Here is a 24755-nt window from a genome sequence, read left to right as displayed (position 1 = left end):
GTCTCTCAGGGTGTGAATCCCCCCTCCCCCCAAACCCATATAGTTAAGGTGACCTAAGCCCGGGTTAGATAGTGCTAAAGGAAAGGAAGAATTGTTCTGTCAATGCAGCTATTACAGAGATGGTAAAACCCCTCCAGTCACTGTCCACTCCAAAGTGCTATAGCAGTGCCACAGCAGCATTATAAGTGTCAACAGAGTGAAAGTAGATCTGGCTTCAGTTTGCACTGTGGATGCTCAGGCACTAAGTCTACAGTAATAATAACAAAAGTGCAGTGCTTGCGTAGCTGGCAGGATTTGAACCTGCGCAGGGAGACCCCAATGGATTTCTAGTCCATCGCCTTAACCACTCGGCCACAACTACTTAATACACAGCTGTGCTACTACATGATGATTCTGTTCTCACTGAATTGTCACTTCAAATTGCTCAGACCAGCTTCCCCAGCACAATCATGGCTGCACATCAGTGTAAGTGTGTCCTTGGGTGAACAGCGAGAATTCCTGCCCATTTCCCTTCCGGCTAGAGCAGGATGAGAGTGTGTTTGTGTGAACGACATTGCTGTAGATTGTTGTTCATTCCCCACTCTGACAATTCAGACAGTCCCTTTCCCATTCAAATCTCCAGCACATCATTCCAATAGCAGGAGGCAGGATTTCTCTGGGGCACTGAAATTTTTTCAGGGGGCTGGCGCGTGAACTCAGCCTTGCATTCCACCCTTGATGTTTCATGGACTAACAACAGCAGCAGAAAGAAAGAGCGGAGCCAATATCTCCCTGCCAGGGATGCAGGGGCCACGTCCCCTCTGTCTGACCATCGCCATTGCAGGAGAGAAGGGTTCACTGGAGTCGAATGCCCTGGCTCAGACCAGAGACACAGGGAGGTTTTGCTGTTCACGGATCTGTGCAAAGGAAATTGTGTGTCTGTGTGAAATTGAGGCAGGAAATGAAACACCCAATGCCCTAAGGAATGTGGGTGAAGGACTCGGGCTGAGCAATGATTTAACAGGGGTTTGTTTCAATTTATTGGCCTGATTATAACTATGGCTAAAAGCCCCCTGTACCAGGGGCTGCGGGACAGGACAGGCAGTTCTGCGTGGAGTGTTCAGAGCTGCCCCGTATCTGCCCTTTCTCTGCACCGCCCCTGCTCCCAGAATGCACCAGGCCCTGGACTGAACTCTTCCCCTGCTGGCCAAGCTGGTTTCGTTTGCTGTGATCCTGTTGGCTTGGCAGGGGGGGGAAGTGACAGTCCCACCCCAGAGCCAACGCCTCCCTGTCACCCAGCCCCCTGACCCCCAGCAGTGCAGGTCAGCCAGGAGCTGGGCCCTGCCAGGCACTCAGGGGCGTCTCCTGCAGCTGGGGGCTCTCCCCAGCGTGGTCTGTGGGAGCTCGCGCGGGCAGCGGCAGCAGCCGCGTGGTGGGTTGGGCTGGTGACCCGGGTCCATCTCCTGGGGTCGGCTGGGTTCATGCTCAGGTGACTGGCCCCAGCCACCGGCCGAGCCCCACGGCCACGCTGCTGCTGTTACCACACTAGCCCCTCACGCCCCCATTCCCTCACTGAAGCCAGGAGAAGGTTTGCAGGGAGAAGGGGGGGGTTGACCCCAATATCCCAGAGCTGATTCTCCTCACAAAGGGGTGTGTGCATGTGGTGGGTGCCGTGTGCAACGCCCTGTGCCCATGAGGAGGGGACCGGAGCTCTGCCGGCAGGAAGATTTATCCTGCAGGAGCCCTGCCTCCCTCCCCCAGGGGTTCCCCTGGAGCAGAGAAGCTTTGAATCCTCTCTGGAGACTAGAGACGCCCGAGCCGCACCAGCTGCCTGGCAGAGGTTCTGGATCAGTGCCTCACGGGCACATTGGGGTCATTCCCTCAGGGCTGCCCTGCCCAGTGCCAGGGCTGCTCTCACTCCTCCAGCATAGAGGGGGCTGCAGGCTCTTTGCCAAGCTGGGTCCCAGCTCAAGGCAGATTTAACACTAGCAGGGGGCTCAGGTATGTGCTGGTGCCACTCAGGGAGGGAATCTGGGCCAAAGCCTGATTAGAAATTGGGTAACACTGAAGTGGGACTAGAAAGACCCTTGATGGGACGTGGCGGGTAGGTAGCCCCCATTGTGTACCGTGCCCTCGCCGAGAAGTCTCTGGGAGTGTGGATTCTTCCTGATGCGCCACCAACACGTCTCGTTGGTCCTGATGTCGGCTGCTCCTTTCTTGATACTGACAAGCTAGTTGTGGGCATTTCCCACTCACCCCATAGCTCTGGAATGCACAGACAGCAACACTGGTGTGGAAGAAACAAACTCCACTCTCAGGTTTCAAGATACTTAAGATCACTGACTTGCCAATGTAATTGTCAGGGGGTATAGCTCAGTGGTAGAGTGTTTGACTGCAGATCAAACGGGCCTTGGTTCAAATCCAAGTGCCCCCTTAAAAGCCTGGTCCTTGAACAAAAAGTAATTGCATATCCATTATGTTCAGGAGCTCCACTGACTAGGGATGAATGGAAACACTCAACATTTTCCTGTGCAAATGCATAAAAATCTAGCAAATATGTCCCCCAGCTGAAATCAGTTCCAATCCTCTAAGAGTCTAGTTTATGTTTTCATCAATGAAACAAAGGCACATGAAGACACATTTGCAGGTCCTTGGCCTCCACGGGCTACAATGTGCAGAAGGACAAGAACCACATCCACTTGGGAAGCATGGACTAGTCTGTATTACATTTGGTAAGTAAGTTGCCATTGGGACTGAAAATTCTACTGGAGGTGGACAGGAGCCTGTTGAAAAAATAAAATAACCAAGATTTACCAAACTCCCCGTTACACATTCAATCCTCTCTTTTTTCTATTTTATTAACCTGGGAGCAAGTTACCAGTGACCCAGGGCTGGGGTGGAAGAAGGTGCAAGTGCGGGGAGGAACCCAGGGCTGGGGCAGCAGGGGGTGTGTGGGTGGGGGAGCACTGGTCCTATTAGTATCCAGGAAGTGGGCGGGCGAAGCCCACCCACTGCTAAAGGACCTCCCCCCAGCCTAAGGAGAGGATCCACAGGTCCGGGACACTAACTAAGTACGTGGGACAACTAATGAAAAAAACAGGAGCGGGAGTGAGGTCACAGGGCTAAACGAAGGGAACCAGAAGGGGACACCGAGCAGAGAACCCCGGACAACGCCCACTGCTCCTCGAAGGCGTCAAGGGAGCCAGTGGACGCCGCCCAGAGGAACTCCGCCCGGATGCGTGAACGGACGGAGGAGCGGAAATAGGCCCCACAGTCGCAGGAAATCCCATCGGCCAACCTCCTCTCCCTGGTTTTATAGATGGCCAGTTTGGCCAGGACTAAGAGGAGGTTGACAAGGAGATCCCGCGACTTCGTGGGGCCACGGATAGGGAGTGCATAGACAAACAGGTGAGGGGAAAAGTGCAACGAAAAACGTAATAGGAGATCCAAGAGGAGCCGGAACAGGGGGAGCACTGATAGGGGGGAAGGGGAGAGTCGAGAGCTGGGGCAGCACAGGGTGTGTGTGGGGGAGAGCCCAGGGCTGGGTTGGCAGGGGAGTGAAAGTGGTGGGAGGCCCAGAGCTGGGGAGGCAGTGGGTGCAGGTGTAGGGAGGGGAGAACCCAGGGCTTGGGCAGCAGGGGGATGGGAGGGCAGACAAATTTTTTTTTTTGCTTGGGGAGGCAAAAAACCTAGAGCCAGCCCTGCCTCCACATACCGTAAGGTAGGTAGGAGCGGATCATTATTATCCCTACTTGGAAGAGCGAGAAGCTCAGGCTGAGACAGGAGAATTGACTTGTCTTAGGTCACACGGCCAGCCAGTGGCAGAGCTGGGAATAGGACCCAAGACCCCTGATTTTCAAACTAACCATCGGATCTTGAATTTCATCCATTGAATGACCTGAATAAAGTGCTCTCAGATGAGCTCCAGACCAACAGTGCACAGTAATTATTCAGCAAGTATTTGAGGAGAACTGCAATGTTAGAGAGAATCATGACCTGCTCAGAGACCATTAATGCAGAGAAGCAGCAAAATTCAAACATATGACTGGTTCTGACTTATTTCCTTGGTCTTAAAAGAGAACAACAAGGACCTGAGTCTCCTCCCTGTCAATAACCCCCTGCTGAGCCAATCAGGGTAGAGACTGAGGACGGGAAGCTGACGGTTCTCAGCAGGGAGCCTAAAGGATGGTTCAGGTCACTGGTGGGGATCACTGCCCAAGCACTATTTCAGCCCCACATTTTTGGGTGGAGCTCCCACAGTGGGAGCTGCCAAACACTCCCCCGCAACACATACACACACCCCGCTCTTGGTGTTGGGAGGGAAACAGGTGAAAGGACAAAAGAAGCAAGAGAAGAGAAAGGAGGAAGGGATGGAGGAAAAGGTGAAACACAAAGGATAAACCCTAATGTCTCCAGTAATTCTAGGGGACAAAATCCCTGGTGCGGAATAAAATTCTGCCTCCTTAAGCTCGTGTTTTCCAGGCTTAGATTTCATCACCAGATGGATCAAACTGAACAGGTTTCAAACCTCAAGGAGGCTCTTACCTTCTAAACAGGGACGGCTGGTCTCTAGTAAACTCCCTAAAAGGGAAGGAGAAAACTCGAAAGCGGTTCCTCCTGGCGCTCACGTCCGTGAACCCGAATACTCTCTCAGTCCTCAAAGAGAGACCTGGAGAAGGAGACTTGCTGAAGCAAAGCCACAGGGGTCTCTGAGGTTTCCCTGGCCCCTCGCTCCTGTCCTGCCTGGCTGATGTCAGCATCTCTCTGTGAGGTCACCACCTCCCCACCACCTTTGACCAATAGTCTGAGGTCCTGCAAAAGGCCTTTGTGATGTCACTGCCACACCCCTCCCTTGCTGTGCTAATGTCCTGCCCCTGCCCAGGCACTTTGGGGGTTTGAGCTACTCCCTGTGGATCACCCCACTCAAGGAGCGTTCGTTCTAGGCAGCAAGCCGGCTAGACAGGAAAACATCAGACGCTGCTCCCAATGCTACATTCAGCTTTTCAGAAATTAGTCAACTTTATGGCCAGAAAAGACCATTAGAGCATCTAATCTGACCCCCTGCATATCACAGGCCTCCTGAATGACACAAGAGCTACTTTTGGGGCAAACACATTCCAGAAAGGCATCTAGTCTTCATTAAATGACATCAGGAGATGGCAAATCCACCACTTTCCTTGGTAGCTTGTTCCTGTGGTGAATCATCTTCGCTGTTGAATATTTGTGCCTTAGTTGTAATATGAATTTGTCTCTTTTCACCTTCTAGCCATTGGGGCTTGTTATTCCTTTCTCTGCTTTAATACCCAATCTTTTCTCTCCATTAAGGCCCTTCAACACCCCCCAGAGCCCAGACCCCACAGCCGGGGCCCCAGCCACCGCCACAGCCCCAGCCAGGGTCCTGCCAGATCTTCCCTGGCCCCCAGTCCCCAGAGCCCCTGGCCAGGGCCCAGACACCCCCAGAGCCCCACCAGCCCCAGGGAGAGCTGGACACTGGCGAAGGGGAGAGAAAATGGGGCACAATCGGGGCAGGGAACTTCTCAGGGGTTGGGGAGGGGGTCACCCTGGGGGCTGCTCGTGGCTCTAGCGAGAAAGGGGGCGGGACGGGCGGGGGGTCCCCACGGGGGGGCAGCGGTAAATCCGAGGGGATCTCAGCCCCCCCTTTCTCTCCCCGCTCCCCGGGGGCACCGGCTCCCCCCCCCGCCCCTTTCCCACGGAGGGGCCGGGCGCGGGGGGGGTTAATGAAGGTCTCTCCCGCCGCGATGTGCGCATGCCCAGAGCCCCAACGGCACAAACCTTCTCCGGCCCCGCACGAGCCAGACAGAACCGCAGCGCGTGCGTGCTCCCGTTCCGGCTCCCTCGCCGACGTCACTTCCGGTCCAGGGAGAGTCAGGAACTACATCTCCCAGCCTGCCCCGGGGGCGCTCCCGCCCTCCCCAGCCCGGGTAAGGGAGGGGTCAGCAGCTGGAACTGCGCATGCTCCGTGCGAGCCCCGCTGCGGGCGGGAGAATAAAGCTGCTGCTGCCGCTTTCGTGTGAGCCGGTGAGTGAGAGACCGGGGCGGGGGGTTAATTGGCTCCTGTCCCTGTTGGCGCCTCTCGCCCCCCCCCGGCACAGAGTCTCTCCGGTTCTGCCCCGTTTCTCTCTCGGGGTCTCGCTCGGGCTGTAACATCCGGGGAGATTCGCCCCCCCCCCGATCCGCTCTCTCGGCTCCCTGTCCCCGGTCTCTCCATGAGTCTCCAATGTCCATTTAAAATCTCTCCCATGGGGGGTCCCCCCCCCCCGTTTTACCTGCAGCGATTTGTCCTTGTCCGGGTGGGAAATTGTTGCCCCGGGTCAGTCCCCAGCACGTGGCTGCCCCTGGCGGGGGGGGGGGTGAGATGCCGGTTCTCTGCCGGGGGGGCGGGAGGGGCACGTGTCCCCCGTGGGGGCTGCCCGGACCCCGGTTTCCCAGTTACTGCCCCCAACTACCACCACAGCCACCAGTCACCTGCCCATCCCCCACTGCTGCCCCCTTCCCTCATCCAGGGACCTGCCAGCTCCCCCCCCCTTTGCCCTCTTAAAGCAGCTCCTCAAGGGCTCCCTGCTGCCTGTGGGAATGGTGGGGGGAGCCATCACTTTCTGTTTATGTTTTGGATACTAATATAAAATCCAGTCCAACAGCCCTGCTTTTCCCTCTAGTTATTTAACAGCAACATAAAATCCCCTCAGATCTCGACGGTGTTCATAGACTATCAGGGTTGGAAGGGACCCTCAGGAGGTATCTAGTCCAACCTCCTGCTCAAAGCAAGAACAATCCCCAACTAAATCCACCAACAGCTTTTTACCACAGATTTCTAAATGGCCCCCTCAAGGACTGAACTCACAACCCCGGGTTTAGCAGGCCAGTGCTCAAACCACCGAGCTATCCCTCTCCCCTCTCTCATGTTATCAACTGTGTAGTTTCTGACACGTGTTCTCTGCAAATCTCAAAGATTGATAAAAATTATCCTAAGCCCCACTTTTTCTCCAATTGTCTATTTCTAAATGACTATGGCCTGAGATTTTTCCCTGTCTCTTTAATTATAAAATACTAAGAAAATCTCAGATTTACACCTTTTCTCAGGTTCCTGAACATGGATATAAAATATTGGCAAATGTTGCCCATTTTCTCTCTATTCAGTTATCAGATATTGATGTGATACACTCAGATTTTACCTCGTATCAACAACTGATATAAAATCCCTCTGATTTTCCACTTTCCTCTCTAAACGTATTTAATACCCATCAAACCCAGAGGCCTCCCCCTGTTTGGGGGATCAGTGGTTCCCAGCTGGTAACTGGAGAGTTGGCTGGACCCTTTTCTTTTCTCCAGCTGGCACTGGGTGAGGAGGTCACTCTGAGTGCAGCGTGGGTCCAGCAGTATCCCAAAGCCCATGACAAATGGTCTCTGGGAGGGGTTGCTTCCCGCAGTGCGAAGATGTAGCTAGTGACAGGGCATGGACCTTTCTTGCCCTTCCATTCTCCTGTTAAAGCAGCACCGCCCAGGGATCCCTCTGCCCGGGTGACTGGCCAGCAGGGGGCAGTGATAACTTTCTATCCACTTAGCAGACACAGTGAGGTAACTGTTGCTGGGGTAGGGGATGGGGTGTCTGTGTGGGAGATTGCAGCTGGAGCTGACGGGGCGTTGTGGGAGGGGGAGGCCTCTGGGTGACTGGGCAGGGGGTTCTGGAGGTTTGGGGGGGGAGGGGTTCTGATGTGCCCAGCCCTGAGGCTGTGGGTCCTGGAGGTGGGTATCGCTGGGGACTTGTTGGTGCAGAACAGTGAGGGTGGGCGTCTCTTGGGGAGGCGGGGCAGGGGGCTGGAGGGAGCCTGGTGCTGTGCCAGGGGCTCAGTCGTGCCCAATGCACAGAACTGGGTGGGGGAGTGCCAGGCACTAGGTCGGGATGCCAGGCAAGCAGAGGGAGGGGCCCCGTTGTAAAGCATCAGGGGGTCCCAGGGAAACAGCCTGGCAGGTCCTGCTGGAGGGCAGGTGGGGACCTAGGCAGGCAGTAGGGGAATCCTGGGCAGGCAGTGAGGGACTGAATTCCCAGTGAGCGGTCCCCTGGGGGGGTGGTCCCTGGCTGTTGGGGGCTCTTGGTGGGGGGAACCTTTAGGATTCCCAGCCTGCCAGTGATGGTCTGGTGGGGGTTCTCAGGCCAGTGGGGTGCTGAGGGGTATCTGGAGTCCCTGTTCAGGGATTTTGGGGGTTGGGTCCCAGGGAATATCTGGCTGCGGGGTCTGGGCTCTGGGTACTGGGGGTGTCTGGGGGGCCCTGGATGGAGGCTCTGGGGGCTGCTACTAACCATGCTCCTTCTCTCTGATCAGCTTGTGCCAGAATCCTGACTCCAAGCACATCCCAGCATTCCCCAGCCAGGCCCAGTCACCATGATAACTTTCTATCCACTTATCAAACATCTTGAAAACTCCAGGACCTTCCAGTTCCATTGGGAAAATTTGTCCCCCGGGTCCTTATACTAGATCTTGAGGGTGCGGCAGGTGGGAAGGGGGCTAGAAATGCCACACAGTGGTCTCTTCCACAGCATTCTGGACTCATTCATTCTGAAATCTGGTTTCATTGAGACCATTGTTAATCCAGAGTCACTGTATGGAAAGACAGGGAGTGACTCCAGATGGACAGTGGGGCAAATGAGATCAGCAGTTCTCCCTGTGAGGAGGGGCTCTCATTTGCTGCTCTCCCCAGAGAGCTAAAGGAGGGAAGCTGCTCAAACGCTCTGTCCCTCTCTGCCCGGGATATTGGAGCTCAGCTTCCTGGGTCAGATGCTGTAGCCTCCATTGTGATCTGGGAGACCAGGCTTAGCAGCTGCTGCTCCCCCAGCAGGGGCTCTGTGCTGGGATGTGACCTTAACTAAAGCTGCTTCTCTGCCTGGCCCAGGTGATGACTTTCTCCAGCTGGTCCTAGCCCCTTGGGGCAGCCCTGGGCCCTGTTAATACAAATTCTACCACAGACTCCAGGTAACTGAAAGTCCTCTGGGAAAGTGCTGGGGACTGGCAAGAAAGTGACTCTGCACAAACAGCCTCTCCTCCCATTAGCAATTGCCAGGAGCAAATCCAGCCATGGGAGAGCAAAGCCCCCAGGAATGGGACTTTCCCAGCCAGAGGGGCAGGGAGAGAGGACAGGGGAAGGAGAGACTGAAAGGGGCAGTGGGAGAAATGAGTGGGGGGGAGAGATTTCCAGTTCTCTAGTCCACCCAGACACATGTATTGCAGCATCCCTGGGCAGAACCACTTTCCAGTGAACAAGAAAAGGATTAGACAGAGGAAAAGCTGGTTCTTGACTCCATATTCCCCCTGCTGGGGTGTGACTGCCGTGGGGTCAGTGTCCGAGGGAATCCCCCACAGTGACTCCTTTGGTGCTGCTCTTTTCTAGCCTTGTGTTCAGAGACTTAGTTATGAGATTGGGAGAGGGAGAAGGAAGGTTAAAAATCTCTCTGTGGGCTTAGCCTGGCAGGAGGGGCCAGGTCTACACTGTAATACAGAGATTGAGCATTTTCCCAGGATGGCAGAATCTAGGATGTCTGTCTGCAGGGAAAGGGCCTGGGGGAATCGTCCTGTGACATTAACTAAAGCCTGTTCTGTAACCCCCACAACTGCCCTTCTCACCCTCCCAGGCTGCAGAATGACGTCCGTGTTTCACTCCAGCTCATCCCATCCTGCCATGGGACAGGGGAGAGAAATGGCTGCAGTGGAGCCTGTTCAGGTAAGGATTGTCGGGGGGTTGCTGGTGCGTTCCTGCAGGAGGGAGAGGGACAGCAAATACACTGGAGATGGGAAGATTTGCACAGTCTGGTTTGGAGCAGGGCAGGAAATGCACAGGGTGGGGAAGGGAGGAGGACAGCTTGTGACATTCCTGCTGGGGGGAGTTTAATGATTGGCCCATATTCTAGGAACAGACCCATGAGATTAGGAGGTGGAAATAACCTAATTTGTGAAACAGAAAATAACCCTCCTACATGGGGCTAGGAAAACTGACCAGACTCCCAGTGCTGGAGCCTGACCTGACTAACCAGTGGCTGCTGTGAGATATGAAGGGGACACCCACTAGTGAGGTTTAGGGGAGATTCCCCTCCTTTCGTATCCAGCTCTGCACAATGGGGAGGGTGCTGGGCTTCCTACCGGAGATCTCTCCCTGGTCCCTGCTAGGGGCTCCATCTCCTTTAGCCGTCTGTGGCTAGTAGGAGTGTGATGGATCTGCTGGGAGAGAAAAGGGACTCTCTAGTCGTCCCCTTAACCTGGTGTTTCCAGGATGCTCTGAGTGGGGTGGAGGTGGGACTCTGACTGTGATCCACCCAGAGCTTGCATTTGATTGACTTCTCTCCCCCACAAATAGTGGGGTTGTGAGTGGGGCAGCAGGTACTGAGTGTTGGACTCTTGCTCTTTCAGAGGCCAGTGACCTTCGAGGAGGTGACTGTGTATTTCACCAGGGAAGAGTGGGCTCTGCTGGACCCTGCTCAGAGAGCCCTCTACAGAGACGTCATGCAGGAGAACTATGAGAATGTGACCTCGCTGGGTAAGGATTCCTGTCCCCTCAGTTCTTGGAAGGGGAAATGAAGAGATATGGTTCACGCCAGCCCCACAATGCCACCTCTGCTCTGTCCTGTCTCTGCATCACCGCAATATGCCAGTGACCCACACACTGCCACAGACCCTCCCCTGCTGCAGAGCACAGGAACAATATTGCACAGTGTCAAATATCTCCTGTTTGCATAAGTAAACTTCTTTGAGATGGGGTGACCACACCTGCACGCAGTGTTATGCTCCTACAAAGCACATGGGATCTTTATAGAGGAAGGCGCGCGCACACACACACACACACACTGTCTGTCTGTCTGTCTCTCTGCCAGAGCTGTTCATAGTTACCAGTCTGTTGTAGCTCGAGTCAATCTAATGGCCAATTACACTGAGCACAAGTGTGGGGCTGGGCTCTTGTCGGTCGCAATCCAATGCTCCGGGAGTGTGGCAAGATGAACCCAAACTCCCATGGCCAAGCACCCTGGTTCTTATAGGGTTTTTTCCTTTGTTGAAGTCTATGGATTTTGCTGTATCAGTTTGTGATCGGTTACTTCTTAACTGGTGTAAACATTCCAGTGCACCTCCGAGAGGGTCAGCCTGACCTTTGTTCTGATTTAATCAATTGTCCTCAGGGGTGCCAGCCTTGACCTCAGGGTCATCAATCTGCCCTTCGTTATGAATGCGCGTTGATGATTCTTTGATGTCCTTTAAGTCTCTTGACTCCTTCTGACTTGACGCTGGCTATAACAATGGCCTTTACACCTTCTCTTTTCCTGATGCATACATCCTCATTCACACAAACCCACTGAGAATACAAACAGTAGTGTTTTATATCGAGCAAAAAGGCATTGCAAATGAAACCTTGCCTTCAATGTTTCTCTAATCTACTTAACATAGACACAATCGAGAATCCTGTCTCTTATTTACTAAACCTTAAAACAAAGACATGTAGATTTAACTAGAGTGCCTAATTTGTAATACATAGAGGAAACCATAGTAGACAGTGTAACTTATCCTAAAACAAAAGATGACCATAATCAGTCAGAAGGATTGTTCTGGTCTGTCATTCCTTTCTGCTATTCAAACAGGGTGGCTGACAGGATGAAATCAAATCATACATTACATTCTCACAGTACATTATAAAATCCAGCTCCTACAGCCGTATTCGAGATGTGGGCGCACCATAGATTTGTATACAGGCAATATGATATTTTTTGTCTTTTCTATCCCTTGCTTAATGATTCCCAGCATTCCGTTCGCTTTTGACTGCCGCTGCACATTGCGTGGATGTTTTCAGAGAACTATCCATGACTCCAAGATCTCTCTTGAGTGGAAACAGCTAATTTACACCTCATCATTTTGTATGTCTAGTTGGGATTATGTTTTCCAATGGGCTGCACTATGTGCTATCCTGACATCTAGTACTGCTGAGATCCTGCATTCAGTACTATCCCTGCCCTTCCTGTTCCCTTTCTCCACTGAAGCCCACCAGCCCATGGTTACTGTCCCCAGCTTCCCCAGGACTCTCTCATTGTCTCTGGACCTCTCCGTCAGCAAGAAGCAGTGGCAGGGAGACTTGCCCTCTCTGGAGTCTTGGATTTCTGGGACATGGATTTACTTTCTCTGTGTTTTGGGAGCCTCTTTGAAATTGAGTGTCTGTGACATTAAGCACAGTGCAGTCTGGAGTGTTGAACAGCTGTGTCCCCTCAGTTCCCAAGCTGGGGTGACTTTTACACTGATTTACTGTGAGAGCAGCCGCTCCTGGGCAGGTAACACACAGTCTCCAGCATGTAACTCGCTCCCAGCTACACAGTATTTAGTGCTGCTAGTCAGCGACTCAGGAGTTACAGTGCAGCACAGGAAAACCCCAGAAAAGTCTCTGTTCCCAGACTTCCCCCAGAAATGTGCATCTTTCCCTGTCCAACACACTACTGAACAAGGCAAGCTCATATCACGTCTGTCATTTCATCTGTGGAAAATGACATGCACCAGCCTTGTTATCCCATGTAGATGAGGGGACTCACCCCTGCGGCACCCCCTGCTGGTGACTTCTGGGAATTAGCTCATTCCAGCTCCAGCACACCCTCTGCAGGCCGGTGATCTGCCTGTCCTCTGGCCCCCCGTGTCCCTCCCTGGACCTGGTGCCCCTTTTACCTGGGGTGCTGCCCTCTGGCAGTAACCCCTCAGTCTTGGGGTCTCCCCTCCCCAGGGAACTCCCACCCACTATTCCCACCTCGGCTCAGTATAAGGCCAGTCATCGTCTAGCCCCACACCCTGGGGCAGGCTGCAGTATCAGCCACTCATCACTGGCAAGGAGGGTTTGGACCTGCTGCCTTTGCCTACCGCTGGGCTGCCCTCTGCAGCCCCCCAGTACCTATTGCCTTCTGCTGGGCCGCAGCCTGGGGCTTTCCAGGCTGGAGCTCCCCAGCTCCTCTGCCTTTCCCCAGCCCTGCTCCACTCAGGTACCCTGTGTCCAGCTCCCTGCAGCCAGGCCCATCTCCCTCTACAAACAGAGAGAGACTCTATCTGCCCCTGGCTTCTCTGCCTTTATAGGGCAGCTGAGTCTGTTTGGGGCGTGGCCCCAGCTGCAGCCACTTCCCCCAAGCAGCCCAGCCTAAAAGCTGCTTTCTCCAGCCACAGCCCCCTCCCAGGGCTGTTTTTAACCCTTCAGGACAGGAGCGGACGTCCACCCCGCTACATCCCAAATGCAGTTTCCAACACACTTTAATCCAAACACGCTAGTTGGATAAAACAATAAAACAAGATTGTTAATTACCAAAAAAAAAAGATTTTAAGTGACTACAGGTAACGAGGCATAAAAGTCAGAATTGTTTACAAAAGAAATGCAGATAAAACACAAATATATTTGTTAGTCTCTAAGGTGCCACAAGTACTCCTGTTCTTTTTACAAACTAACATGTAGGTCAGGGGTAGGTAAACTACGGCCCGCAAGCCACACCCAGCCTGCTCGGCCCCTGAGCTCCCGGATGGGGAGGCTCCCCTCTCCCTCCCCTCCCCTCCTGTTCCCTCGCCTCTGCTGTCCCACTGCAGACTCAACATGCCGCACCACCAGCGCTCTGGCCCACCACTCCTGGGCAGTGCTGCAGCGGTGGGGCTGCGAGCTCCTACTGTTCTGAGCGGCATGGTAAGGGGGCTGGTCTGCGCGCTCCTGAGGGACCCCGTGTCTAGCTGCAGCGGGCCGCGTGGCTGTGGTAAGGAGGCCGGGGGTTGGATAAGGGGCAGAGAGTCCTGGGGGGCAGTCAGGGGACAGGGAGCAGGGGACGATTGGGCGGGCGGTCAGGGGATGGGAAACAGGGGGGTTGGATAGGCGTAGGAGTCCCGGGGTTTGTCAGGGGGCGGGGGTTTGGATATGGGTTCATATCCAGGACCCCACCCCCTACCCAACCCCGCTGCTACCTGTCCCTTGACTGCCCTGACCTCTATCCACCCCCCTGCCCACTGACAGACCCTTGGGACTCCCACACCTATCCAGCCCCCGTCCTCCCAGAACCTCCGCCCCATCCAACTGTCCCCTGACTGCCCCCTGGGACTCCCTGCCCCTTATCCAACGCCCCCACCTCCTTACCATGCTGCTCAGAGCAGCGTGTCTGGCAGCCACGTGGGCCACGCAGAGCCAGACACACTGCCCTGCAGGAGCGCACAGCCCTGCCCCACAGGAGCGCTGCCCGCACGGTGGTGTGGCTGCGGGGGAGGGGCTAGCCTCCCCAGCCAGGAGCTCAGGGACCGGGCAGGACGGTCCTGTCGGCTGGATGTGGCCCGTGGGCCGTAATTTGCCCATCCCTGATCAAGGTCATAAACCTATTGAGTCAGCAAGACATGCAGGGGTATGTCTGTGTGCTGAGACCTACGAGGCTTTTCCATGCCCTGTGCTGTGAAGCTTGTGTTTGGGACACAGGAAGTACAAGCCACATGGCAAAAGGAATATAAAGGGCAGCTGCATCATCTCCATTTTGTCTTCAATCCCTCTTCCTACCTCTGGAGCAACTTCTCTACAAATTGAAGCCTGGAACAAAGGACTGAAAGACCCATCGAACTTGTGGATGTGTTCCAGACGGACTTTCAAGCCAGCAGCTCAACAATACTGCTAATAACCTGATATATAGATTTTGGAATGCATCTCACTGCTTTTCCATTTAACAACTTTTTTTGTGTCGTGTCCTGTCTTGTCTTTCCATGCTAAAGGATTGGCTGGCAGTGTGGTCTTTTGGGTAAGATCCAAACCTATAGTGATCTTGTAATGTGGCTGACCTTTTGGGGTCAGAAAAACATTTTGTCTATGAGCAGAGTTTTTAAATAACCTCTCACTGTACTGGATCTAGGTGCTGATTGGGAGTCGGAGAACTGGAATGCAATAAAGGGGGCTGTGTGATTTCTTTTTTCAGCTTCTCGATAACCCGTGTGTGGGATCAGAAGCACAGTTTGTGACTGGTCGTTGAGTTTAACTTCAGTGTTAACCACCAGTTTTGGGAGCATCTGCTCTCCCTTTTTCATCCTGCCCTGACCCTGGCATTTTCACTGTGGACTGCCCCAGGCACACCCGTCACACTAAGCACTGAAGTTAAATTAATAGAATGTTTTTTATGACAAAGTTATGAAATCAAGTGACCTCCTTTGTTTTCTTTCATCTGAGCAGGGTTTCCAATTTCCCAACCTGATGTGATCTCCCAGCTGGAACAAGGGGAAGAGCCATGGGTCCCAGACCTCCAAGGTTCAGAGGAAAGAGAGATCCTGAGAGCTCCCTGCACAGGTGAGGAAATATTAAACCAACTGAGAATCTGTAAGTGCCTGAAGGAAACATCTGGGATGCCCTACAATGCCCTTGGAAGGTCTCTCAGTTCAATATTGTCCCTAGCAGGGGTCGTATCCTTAGGGTAAATATAGCTCATGGCTTCCTGTAGACACTAGCAGACACCAGGCAGTAGCTTCCTCCCTTCCCCCTGTGAATTTGGATGGGATGTGAAGCCTGAATTGATCCCCTCCTCTCTCCTGTTTGGGGAAGAACTTGGGGGAGTTCAGTTCCTGATTTTTATTTGACCTCTCTCCAGTACTTGTATTGGTTTGGCCTTCCCCTTTCCATCCCTGTTTGAGGTTTCTGTCTCTATCACAGCAGGTGACGCAATGGTATGTGAGAAAGAGGAGCAGAATTCTCAGCAGGAAAATGTTGAGCAAGTGGATAAACACAGAGCATTATCGCAAAGATCGAAAAGGAATGTGTCCTGGAGTCATAAGCAGGAAAAATCCCATGACATTCAGCACAGACCAGAAGGAGAGCAGGGAAACCAGCCAGGGGAGAAAGTGGGTAAATGTATTTCCTGTAAGGAAACTCAGAAGGACCTCAAGGAAACCACAATACAACAGGAAATCCTCAGCAGAAAGAGAAAAAATACATGCACTGAGTTTGGGGAAAACGTATGTGATTGCTCCATCCTTATAAAGCATCACAGAATCCACACAGGGAAGAGGCCCTATGAATGCAGTGAGTGTGGAAAATGCTTCCTTAGCAGCTCAGCCCTTTCTCAACATCAGAGAATCCACACAGGGGAGAGGCCCTATGAATGCAGTGAATGTGGGGAAAAATTCACTCGCAGCTCAGTCCTTATTAGACACCAGAGAATCCACACAGGGGAGAGGCCCTATGAATGCAGTGAGTGTGGAAAATGCTTCACTAACAGTTCAGCCCTTTCTCAACATCAGAGAATCCACACAGGAGAGAGGCCCTATGAATGCAGTGAGTGTGGAAAATGCTTCACTTGCAGCTCAGGCCTTTATCAACATCGGAGAATCCACACAGGGGAGAGGCCCTATGAATGCAGTGAGTGTGGAAAATGCTTCACTGACAGCTCATCCCTTTCTCAACATCAGAGAATCCACACAGGGGAGAGGCCCTATGAATGCAGTGAATGTGGGGGAAAATTCAGTCGCAGTTCACACCTTATTACACATCAGAGAATCCACACAGGGGAGAGGCCCTATGAATGCAGTGAGTGTGGAAAATGCTTCACTAACAGTTCAGCCCTTTCTCAACATCAGAGAATCCACACAGGGGAGAGGCCCTATGAATGCAGTGAGTGTGGGAAAACCTTTATTACCAGCTCAAACCTTATTAGGCATCAGAGAATCCACACAGGGAAGAGGCCCTATGAATGCAGTGAGTGCGGGAAAAACTTCACTCGCAGCTCAAGCCTTTCTAAACATCAGAGAATCCACACCGGTGGGAGACCCTATAAATGCAGTGAGTGCGGGAAAACCTTCTGTGGGCACTTAGCCCATGTTAGTCATCAGAGAATCTGCAAGGGAGATCAACAACATAAACACCTCTAGGGCTATCAATACTTTTTTTTCTCTAATAATTTTCCTGATTCCCACATAGGATGTGAGGTTGGATGGACCTTTACTATCTGCCAACAGTGGACAATGCTAGGTGCCCCAGAGGGACTGAATCTAACAGGTAATGAGCAAGTGATCTCTCTCCTGCCATCCATCCACCCTCTGACAAACAGAGGCTAGGGACACCATTCCTTACCCATCCTGGCTAATAGCCATTCATGGACTTAACCTCCATTAATTTATCTGCAAAAAGAACAAGGAGTTCTTGTGGCACCTTAGAAACTAACAAATTTATTTGAGCATAAGCTTTTCTGGGCTAAAACCAACTTCACTGGATGCATGCAGTGGAAAATACAGCCGGAAAATACACACACACACTCAGAGAGGACATGAAAAATTGGGTGTTGCCATACACACTATAACGAGAGTGATCAGTTAAGGTGAGCTATTATCAGCAGGAGAAAAAAACCTTTTGTAGAGGTTTTCGTGGCCTTTGAGAAAGCAAGATAGAGCTTTGGAAGACCCAGCAGGGTTTGTGGCCCAGGAATTGTTCTCAGATTCCACTGAGACTTCAACTCAGATTGCAGGATTCAAAGTCCCGAGTGCTGGCCCTTACACCATGGGACCAGCAGAGCACCTGTTGATTACTGTAGACTTCCAGCAGGGAGGACTCTGTGGGCAGGGGCGGCTCTAGGCATTTTGCTGCCCCAAGCACGGCAGACAGGTTGCCTTCGGCAGCTTGCCTGCGGGAGGTCCGCCGAAGTCGCAGGACCAGCGGACCCTTCGCAGGCAGGCCGCCGAAGGCAGCCTTCCTGCCGCCCTCGCGGTAACCGGCAGAGCACCCCCCGTGGCTTGCTGTCCCAAGCATGTGCTTGGTGTGCCGGGGCCTGGAGCCGCCCCTGTGTCTGGGGACAATTTTTTCTGGCAGGGAGGACTCAGTGGGAACATGTCTCTCTGGCCAGCCCTGCATTTGCTGAAAAAGTCAGCACACAGCACTTTGCTGCAGGCCCAGAGGCCTTTCTTCCTCCAGACTGTGAGGCCAGTGGACAGGTGAGGCAGTAGCACCTTCAGTCCCAGGCAGTAAAGGGCCCTTCCTGGGAAAGGCCATGTCCTGAAAAGGAAAAACTAAAGTCAAGGAGAGTCCTTCTAAAACTCTTTGGGTATGTCACAGGGGGAAAGTGTTTCTTTGCCTCACCAGGGACTTGAACCCTGGATCCTCAAATTAGAAGGCTGATGCGCTGCCAACTGAGCTAGCCAGGCTCACACGCTACACAAAGCAAATTTTGTACAGAAGAGAAACTAGTCAAGAAAAATGAGGGCAGGAAACTATACAGAAAACCTGCTACTCTCGCTCTCTTAGCAGTCGTAGCCCCGCCTGCTCCTCCATCTGGTGCCTTGAGGCCGTATTCTTTTTTTTGTTAAATATCAAATCCAGGAGAAAACACAGTTATACAAAGCAAAACGAAATCACAAACAGAAATGTCATTGGAAATACAGAAATAAAAAAGGAAAATGCAATTCCCATCACTTTATCATGTCTGGGCCATTCCTGTATCGAGAGCACCCGCGAAGGTCCCTGTGTGCTTACGAGAAATGTGAAGGAACTCATACCACAACCTGAACATGAAACTCAACTGCTCCCAGGTGCTGCAGTAAAACCCTTTCCCTGTTGTGAAGTTGCACTCCATAGGATTTTATTAAAGTATGCTAATGAGTGTGAATATAAAGTGACTGGACTATGCTTCATGCAAAAGGTCTCTTGTAAGGTATCATTACAAAGCTTATAATCTACTCTGTGTGTTCATCCTATTGTATGAACCGATCATTCTTGGATCTGAAACTAGAAATATGAACTATAACTCTGAGGTCCTGTTGTAATGATGCAAAGTGTGGGCCATTAATAGTGGTTTGGACTCTTGATGGCTCCCATTAACCAGGACAATTGACTGGAGATGGCTCTGTCCTGCACCATCTGTGAGTCAGGCCAGGAAGAATGAAAGCTTGGGGGGTCTCACGGGACATGTGACCATGTCACCTGGTACAGGAATCCATCTTAAACCTGGGGCTTTTCCCCAGGAGAGAGACAAAAGATTCCTGCCTTGTACCAAAGCTGTATAAGGGGGTGGAACAGAAGAAAGGTGGCTGCAGTCATGAGACATCCCCTAGCTATCACTTGAGCTGGAACACGGACTATACCAGGTGAAAAGATTGGGCCCAGACTCCTGCCACCACTGCCAGCAGCACAAGGGGGCTAAGGCAGTTTCCTGCCCACCCTCGCTCCATGTGACACACCACTCCCGGAAACGGCTGGCACATCCCTGCAGCCCCTGGCGTGGGGTGGGGTCTCTATGCGCTGCTCCCTCCCTGAGTGCCAACTCTGTCAACTGTGGCAATGGGAGTTGCGGGGTTGGAGTCTGTGGGCAGCGGTGCGCAGAGACACCCGTGGCCCTCCCGCTTAGGGGCTGCTGCCAGAGGGGGATGGGGTGCGGGTTGCTTTTGGGAGATGCCTGAGGTAAATGCTGCACCCCTCACCATCTCCTGCACCCCCAACCCCCTGCCCCAACCCAGACCCCAAACCTGCACCCAAACATTCTCCAGGACCCTGCCCATTCAACACCCTCCTGCACCCCAACCCCCTGACTGAGCTCAGACCCTGCACCCAAACTCTCTCCCAGAGCCCAGCCCCTCTCCCTCCCTCACCCAAACTCCCCCCCCCAGAACCTTAGGCAGGTGTGTGTGGGGTGTGGGGCAGGACTTAGTCCCATTCTGGGCACCACCAAAAATTATACAAACCTGCCTCCCGTGTCCAGCCCAACCTTCTGCTGATGCACCTCAGCCCCCACCCGTGCAGGGTTTGAAGCTTCCATTGCTTAAACTCCAGGACACTGAGGGATTTCAGCTCCCCTTTGCCCAGAGGGAACCTTCACCCCACTCCCATCCAGGTTCTTGTCTATGGGATCACTGTAGGGGGGCTGGGTCCCGCTGGGTCTTTTCTCTCACTGTGACAGGCCAGGGTGCAATACCTGGGGCATCTGAGCACCCAGGACCTTCTGTGGGGCTGCCGTTCCCCTTCCCCTTCTGTGGTCTCGTCTGTCATTGACTCCAGCCTTTTTTCTATCCATCGTCAGCACCATCTCAAGCCAGCTGCACTCGCCTCAAAAAGACAAAGAGTCCTGTGGCACCTTACAGAGTAACAGACATATTGGAGCATAAGCTTTCGCGGGTGAATCCCCACTTCATCAGATGAATGTCGTGGAAATTTCTAGGGGCAGGTATAAATATGCAGGCAAGAATCAGTCTAGAGATAACAACGTTAGTTCAAAGAAAGAACAGGAGTATTTGTGGCACCTTTAGAGACTTACAAATTTATTTGAGCATTAGTTCAATCAGGGAGGATGAGGGGTGAGGATGAGGTATGAACACCAAGGGAGGAGAAACTACTTTTGTAGTTGGCTAGCCAGTCACAGAATTCCCACTGCATTCATCTGACGAAGTGGGGATTCACCCAGTGATGAGCTGCCAAAATGTTAACAACTGGTTCCCTCCCTCCCCCCCCCGGGAGGGGGGTCGTGCCCCATCCAACCCCTCATGTTCCTTGACAGCCTCCCCGACCTATGCCCTATCCACCCCCCTTCCCTGTCCGCCCCCTGCCACCCCATCCAACCCCTTCTCTCATTCCTGATGGCACCCAGGGACCCCTACCCCATCCAATCACCCCTTCTCTCTGTCCCCTGACTGTCCCTGGAATCCCTACCTCTAACTGCCCCCCTCCACCCCATCCAACCCCTGCTCCTTCCTGACTGCCCCTGGGGACCCTTGCCACCATTCAATCCCCCTGTTCCCTGCCCTTTGACCGCTCTGACACTAATCACCCCCCCCAACTCCCCTGCCCTCTTCCCACACCGGCTCCCTGCTACCTTACCGTGCTGCCTGGGGCTGGGATCGGAGCCACCCAGCCGACGTCGGGGCCGGACTCCGGGCCAGCAACCCCGCCGCCCGGGGAGCAGACCCCGGGCCAGCAACCCCGCCGCCAGGCCCGGCCCGGCCGCCGGGGACCGACCGGACCCTGAGCCAGAAACTGCGCGGCCCGGCCCGGCCACAGGGGACCGACCGGACCCCGGGCCAGCAACCCCACCGCCGGGCCCGGACACTGGGGACCGGATCCCGGGCCAGCAACCCTGCCGCCCGGCCCGGCCCCCGGGGGCCGAACAGGAGCCACACTGCGCTGCCCTGCCCAGCGAGGTCGCAGCTGGACCTGGGGGGCCAGGAGCCACGCTGCACCGCCCGGCCCCAGGGACCAAGGTCCGGCCCCGACCTCGCTGGGCAGCGCGGCGCCTGGAGCCCTCCACCCGCTGGCGCCCCCGCCCCCGCTGAAACTTACCTGCTGGAAGCCTCTGCTTTCTTCTCAGCCCTCCGAGGCTTCCCGTGCAAACAGCTGATTGGCGGGAAGCTGGGGAGGGGAGAAGAAGCCGGAGGAGCTTCAGAAGAGGAGGCGGAGTGAGGTGAGCTGGGGCGGGGGAAGGGTAGGGAGCTACTAGAGCTTTAGTTAAATTTAAAAGCCCTTTTGGAACTAGTTGTTCCTCCAGGAACAACCGGTTCTAAAGGGGGCTTCTAAATTTAACAACCGGTTCGCGCGATCCAGTGCGAACCGGCTGCAGCTCACCCCTGGATTCACCCAAGAAAGCTTATGCCCCTGTACGTCTGTTAATCTGTAAGGTGCCACAGGACTTTGTTGCTTTTTACAGATCCAGACTAACACAGCTACCCCTGTGATACTCAAAAAGACAGTGTCCCCTGTTGGGTGTACATCACTGATTTCTCTCCTCCCTGGGCACTGACTGCCCCTGTGTTTCCTTGCCTCTCAGTCTGAGCAGATGGGACCTTTCCCTCCAGTGCTGGAGGATTTGCCCTTCTCATCTACCCTTGTCCCAAGCAGCACAGCAGGTGGGAATCTTACATGTACTGAGGTGACTTAGGCGCAGAACCCCCCCAACCTTGCATGCACTTGGCACTTGGTCCTCACTCAGCAGGATTAAAACTCCTGCAGGGCCACATTCCAGCTGGGCATGAGCAAAGCAGCAGAGCGAAAAAAAGAGATAGAACCCAGGACTTCATACATGAAAATGAACTAGCAGCACATGACCTCTGAACAGCTGCCATTCGAATGTATCTGAAAGTTACAAGGAACAACAATCTGTGTTAATGGAAGGCTGCCATTTATTAGAGCCCCAGTTGATGCCGTGTGCACAAACAGAGGATTGAATGTGTAACAGGGAGTTTGGTAAATCTTGGTTATTTTATTTTTGCAACAGGCTCCTGTTCACCTCCAGTAGAGTTTTCAGTCCCAATGGCAACTTACTTACCAAATGTAATACAGACTAGTCCATGCCTCCCATGTGGATGTGGTTCTTGTTCTTCTGCACATTGTAGCCCATGGAGGCCAAGGACCTGCAAATGTGTCTTCATGTGCCTTTGTTTAGTTGATGAAAACAAACCTAGACACTTAGAGGATTGGAACTGATTTCAGCTGGGGGACATGTTTGGGAGGTTTTTATGCATTTGCACAGGAAAACATTGAGTGTGTCCATTCATTTCAGGGATCCCTATTTAGTGGAGCTCCTGAAAATAGAATTATTTTTACTGAAGTAACAAGTTTGGAAGGGAGCACTTGGATTTGAACCAAGGACCACTTGATCTGCCGTCAAACACTCTACCACTGAGTTATACCCCCATGACATTTGTGTTGGCAAGTCAGTGATCTTAAGGATTTTGAAGGACGGGCTCTGCCTCAGAGAGCTCCTTTTCTATTCCCAGACCACAAGGGTTTTAAAAATGGGGTTTGATTAAACTTTATATACACATGTAGACACCACAGCTTGCACACCCACCAACATAGCTTCCCCCACTGACATAGCTACCACCTCTCGGGGAGATGGGTTAACTGCACGGATGGGACAGCTCTCTCCCCTCCGCTTAGAGCAGCTTCATTATTTATGAATAGGTGGGAAATAACCTCCTGAATGGACAGGAACCAATGTAGCCTGCAGGGCCCCCAGGAGAATACAGGATTCTATAGTATTGCAATTTTTTTTTATGGAAGGGGCCCCTGAAATTGTTTTGCCCCAGGACCCCTGAATCCTGTGGGCGGCCCCTGCCCAGACCACGGCGCTGTCCCCCCACTCCACCCCCTTCCCTCGTTCTCCTCCCTCCGAGGCCCCATCTGTGCTCTGCCCTCACTCCCATTTGGCCACTTCCCACCCCTGCTCTTTGGCTGAGGCCTGCTGGTCCCCCTTTCGCTCGTCCCTCTCCTCCCCCAGGGCCTCCTCGCGCCTCTCCACCCCCTACCCCAAGGTATGCATGCTGCCCACCCCTCTCTGCCCCTCCCTGAGACCTGCCCTGCCCATCACCCACCCCTCTCTGCCCCCTCCCTGAGACCCACCCTGCCCATCGCCCACCCCTCTCTGCCCCTCCCCTGAGACCCACCCTGCCTATCACCCACACCTCTCTGCCCCTCCCCTGAGACCCACCCTGTCCACCTCTTTCTTTGGTCATCTGTTGTTATTCCTTGAAACATCAAGGATGGAATAAAAAGCTGAGTTTACTCCAGGGTGAGGAAAGAAAGGAGCCACCAACCCCCTGGCAAATTTCAGTACCCCAGAGAAAACCTGCCCCCTGCTATCGCAATCACTGATGTACTGGGGATATGACGGGAAAGGGACTGTCTGAATGATCGAGGCAGGAAATGGACAACAAGCTACAGCAAAGTCATTAGCCACAAACACACTCTCCTCGTGCTCCAGCCGGAAGGGAAAGGAGCAGGAATTCTTGCAGTTCAGCCATGGACACACTTACACAAGGGCACAGCAGTGTGTGTGTTGTGGAAGCTGGTTTCAGGAAACAACTGGAATTGATCACTCAGTGAGAACAGAACTAGAGTGCAGTGAGAACCACATATACAGCAAGTAGTTGTGGCTGAGTGGTTAAGGCGATGGACTAGAAATTCATTGGTGTCTCCCTGTGCAGGTTCACATCCTGCCGACTGTGGAGGAAGTTGTGGTTCTTCAGTTTCAATGGAGCTGGGTCTTGTCTCACTCTTAAGCTATGTCTGCATGAAAGAGTAATGTGGCTTTAACTAAAGTGTTTTAATTGAACAGCTGTTGCATGTCCAGCCTATGCCCCTGTGTCACCAGAGCACATCCATGCTAGCATCTCTTGGATTGCCACAGAGAGCAGTGCATTGTGGGTAGCTATCCCACTGTGCAGCTGGCTGCAGGGTGCTTTGGGAAGGGTTTGCAATGCCTCACAGGCTGGTACAGCATCACATGATGCAGGTTTCTCTATCTCATTGGTCCATGGGCACCTTACTAGATTGCCAGCTGCTTTTCAACTGCAGTGTGGGGTAGAGACATACGCGGAGAGTTCCATACCCATATGGTGCTCGGGCACCAGCAATATGCAGAACCAGGGACCCAGCTCCAGCAATATGTGGAGCCAGGTGCCCCCCACGCCTCCCCCGAGTGTTCCGCGGCCCCGGGCTCTGCCCCCGCTCCGCTCGTCTTTCCCGGGCCCAGGAGCAGAGAATCACTGATTGTCTCTTCCCTGAGCAGCTCCATGTTGCCTCCCAGCAACTGATGCTGCATGGTGTTAGTGCCCCATGGCCGGGACAGACTGACTGAGCCTGCCCTGCCCCCTGAAACCCTTTTCCGGCAGGACCCTCAAGCAGCACAGGGGGGGGGGCCCTCTGCCCACAGTCACCACTCCTGCCCCATCCCTCACCCCCAGTGAGGCCACAGTGACAGTGTGCTGCTGGGGGGCAGGAAAGGGGGCGCCTCCCCCAGAGCGTGCTGCTGCCTGCAGCGAACGGGCTGGGGGGAGTCCTCT

At 53.5% G+C, this 24755-nt stretch overlaps 3 non-coding genes across 3 annotated transcripts; 1 reads left to right on the top strand and 2 right to left on the bottom strand.

Moving 5' to 3' along the window:
* Positions 1-279: 279 nt before the first annotated feature.
* TRNAS-AGA lies at positions 280-361 on the bottom strand. The gene has a single exon. It is a non-coding gene; the product is annotated as a tRNA-Ser (tRNA).
* Positions 362-2341: 1980 nt separating this feature from the next.
* On the top strand, positions 2342-2413 carry TRNAC-GCA. Its single transcript has one exon. It is a non-coding gene; the product is annotated as a tRNA-Cys (tRNA).
* A 20120-nt stretch (positions 2414-22533) lies between these two features.
* TRNAC-GCA lies at positions 22534-22605 on the bottom strand. Its single transcript has one exon. It is a non-coding gene; the product is annotated as a tRNA-Cys (tRNA).
* Positions 22606-24755: the final 2150 nt, after the last annotated feature.

The sequence above is a fragment of the Mauremys reevesii genome, linkage group 12 (assembly GCF_016161935.1).
Source record: "Mauremys reevesii isolate NIE-2019 linkage group 12, ASM1616193v1, whole genome shotgun sequence".
In the NCBI taxonomy this organism is placed as follows: domain Eukaryota; kingdom Metazoa; phylum Chordata; order Testudines; family Geoemydidae; genus Mauremys; species Mauremys reevesii.
Note: the sequence above shows the minus strand (reverse complement) of the source record. Positions and strands in the feature narration are given on the sequence as shown.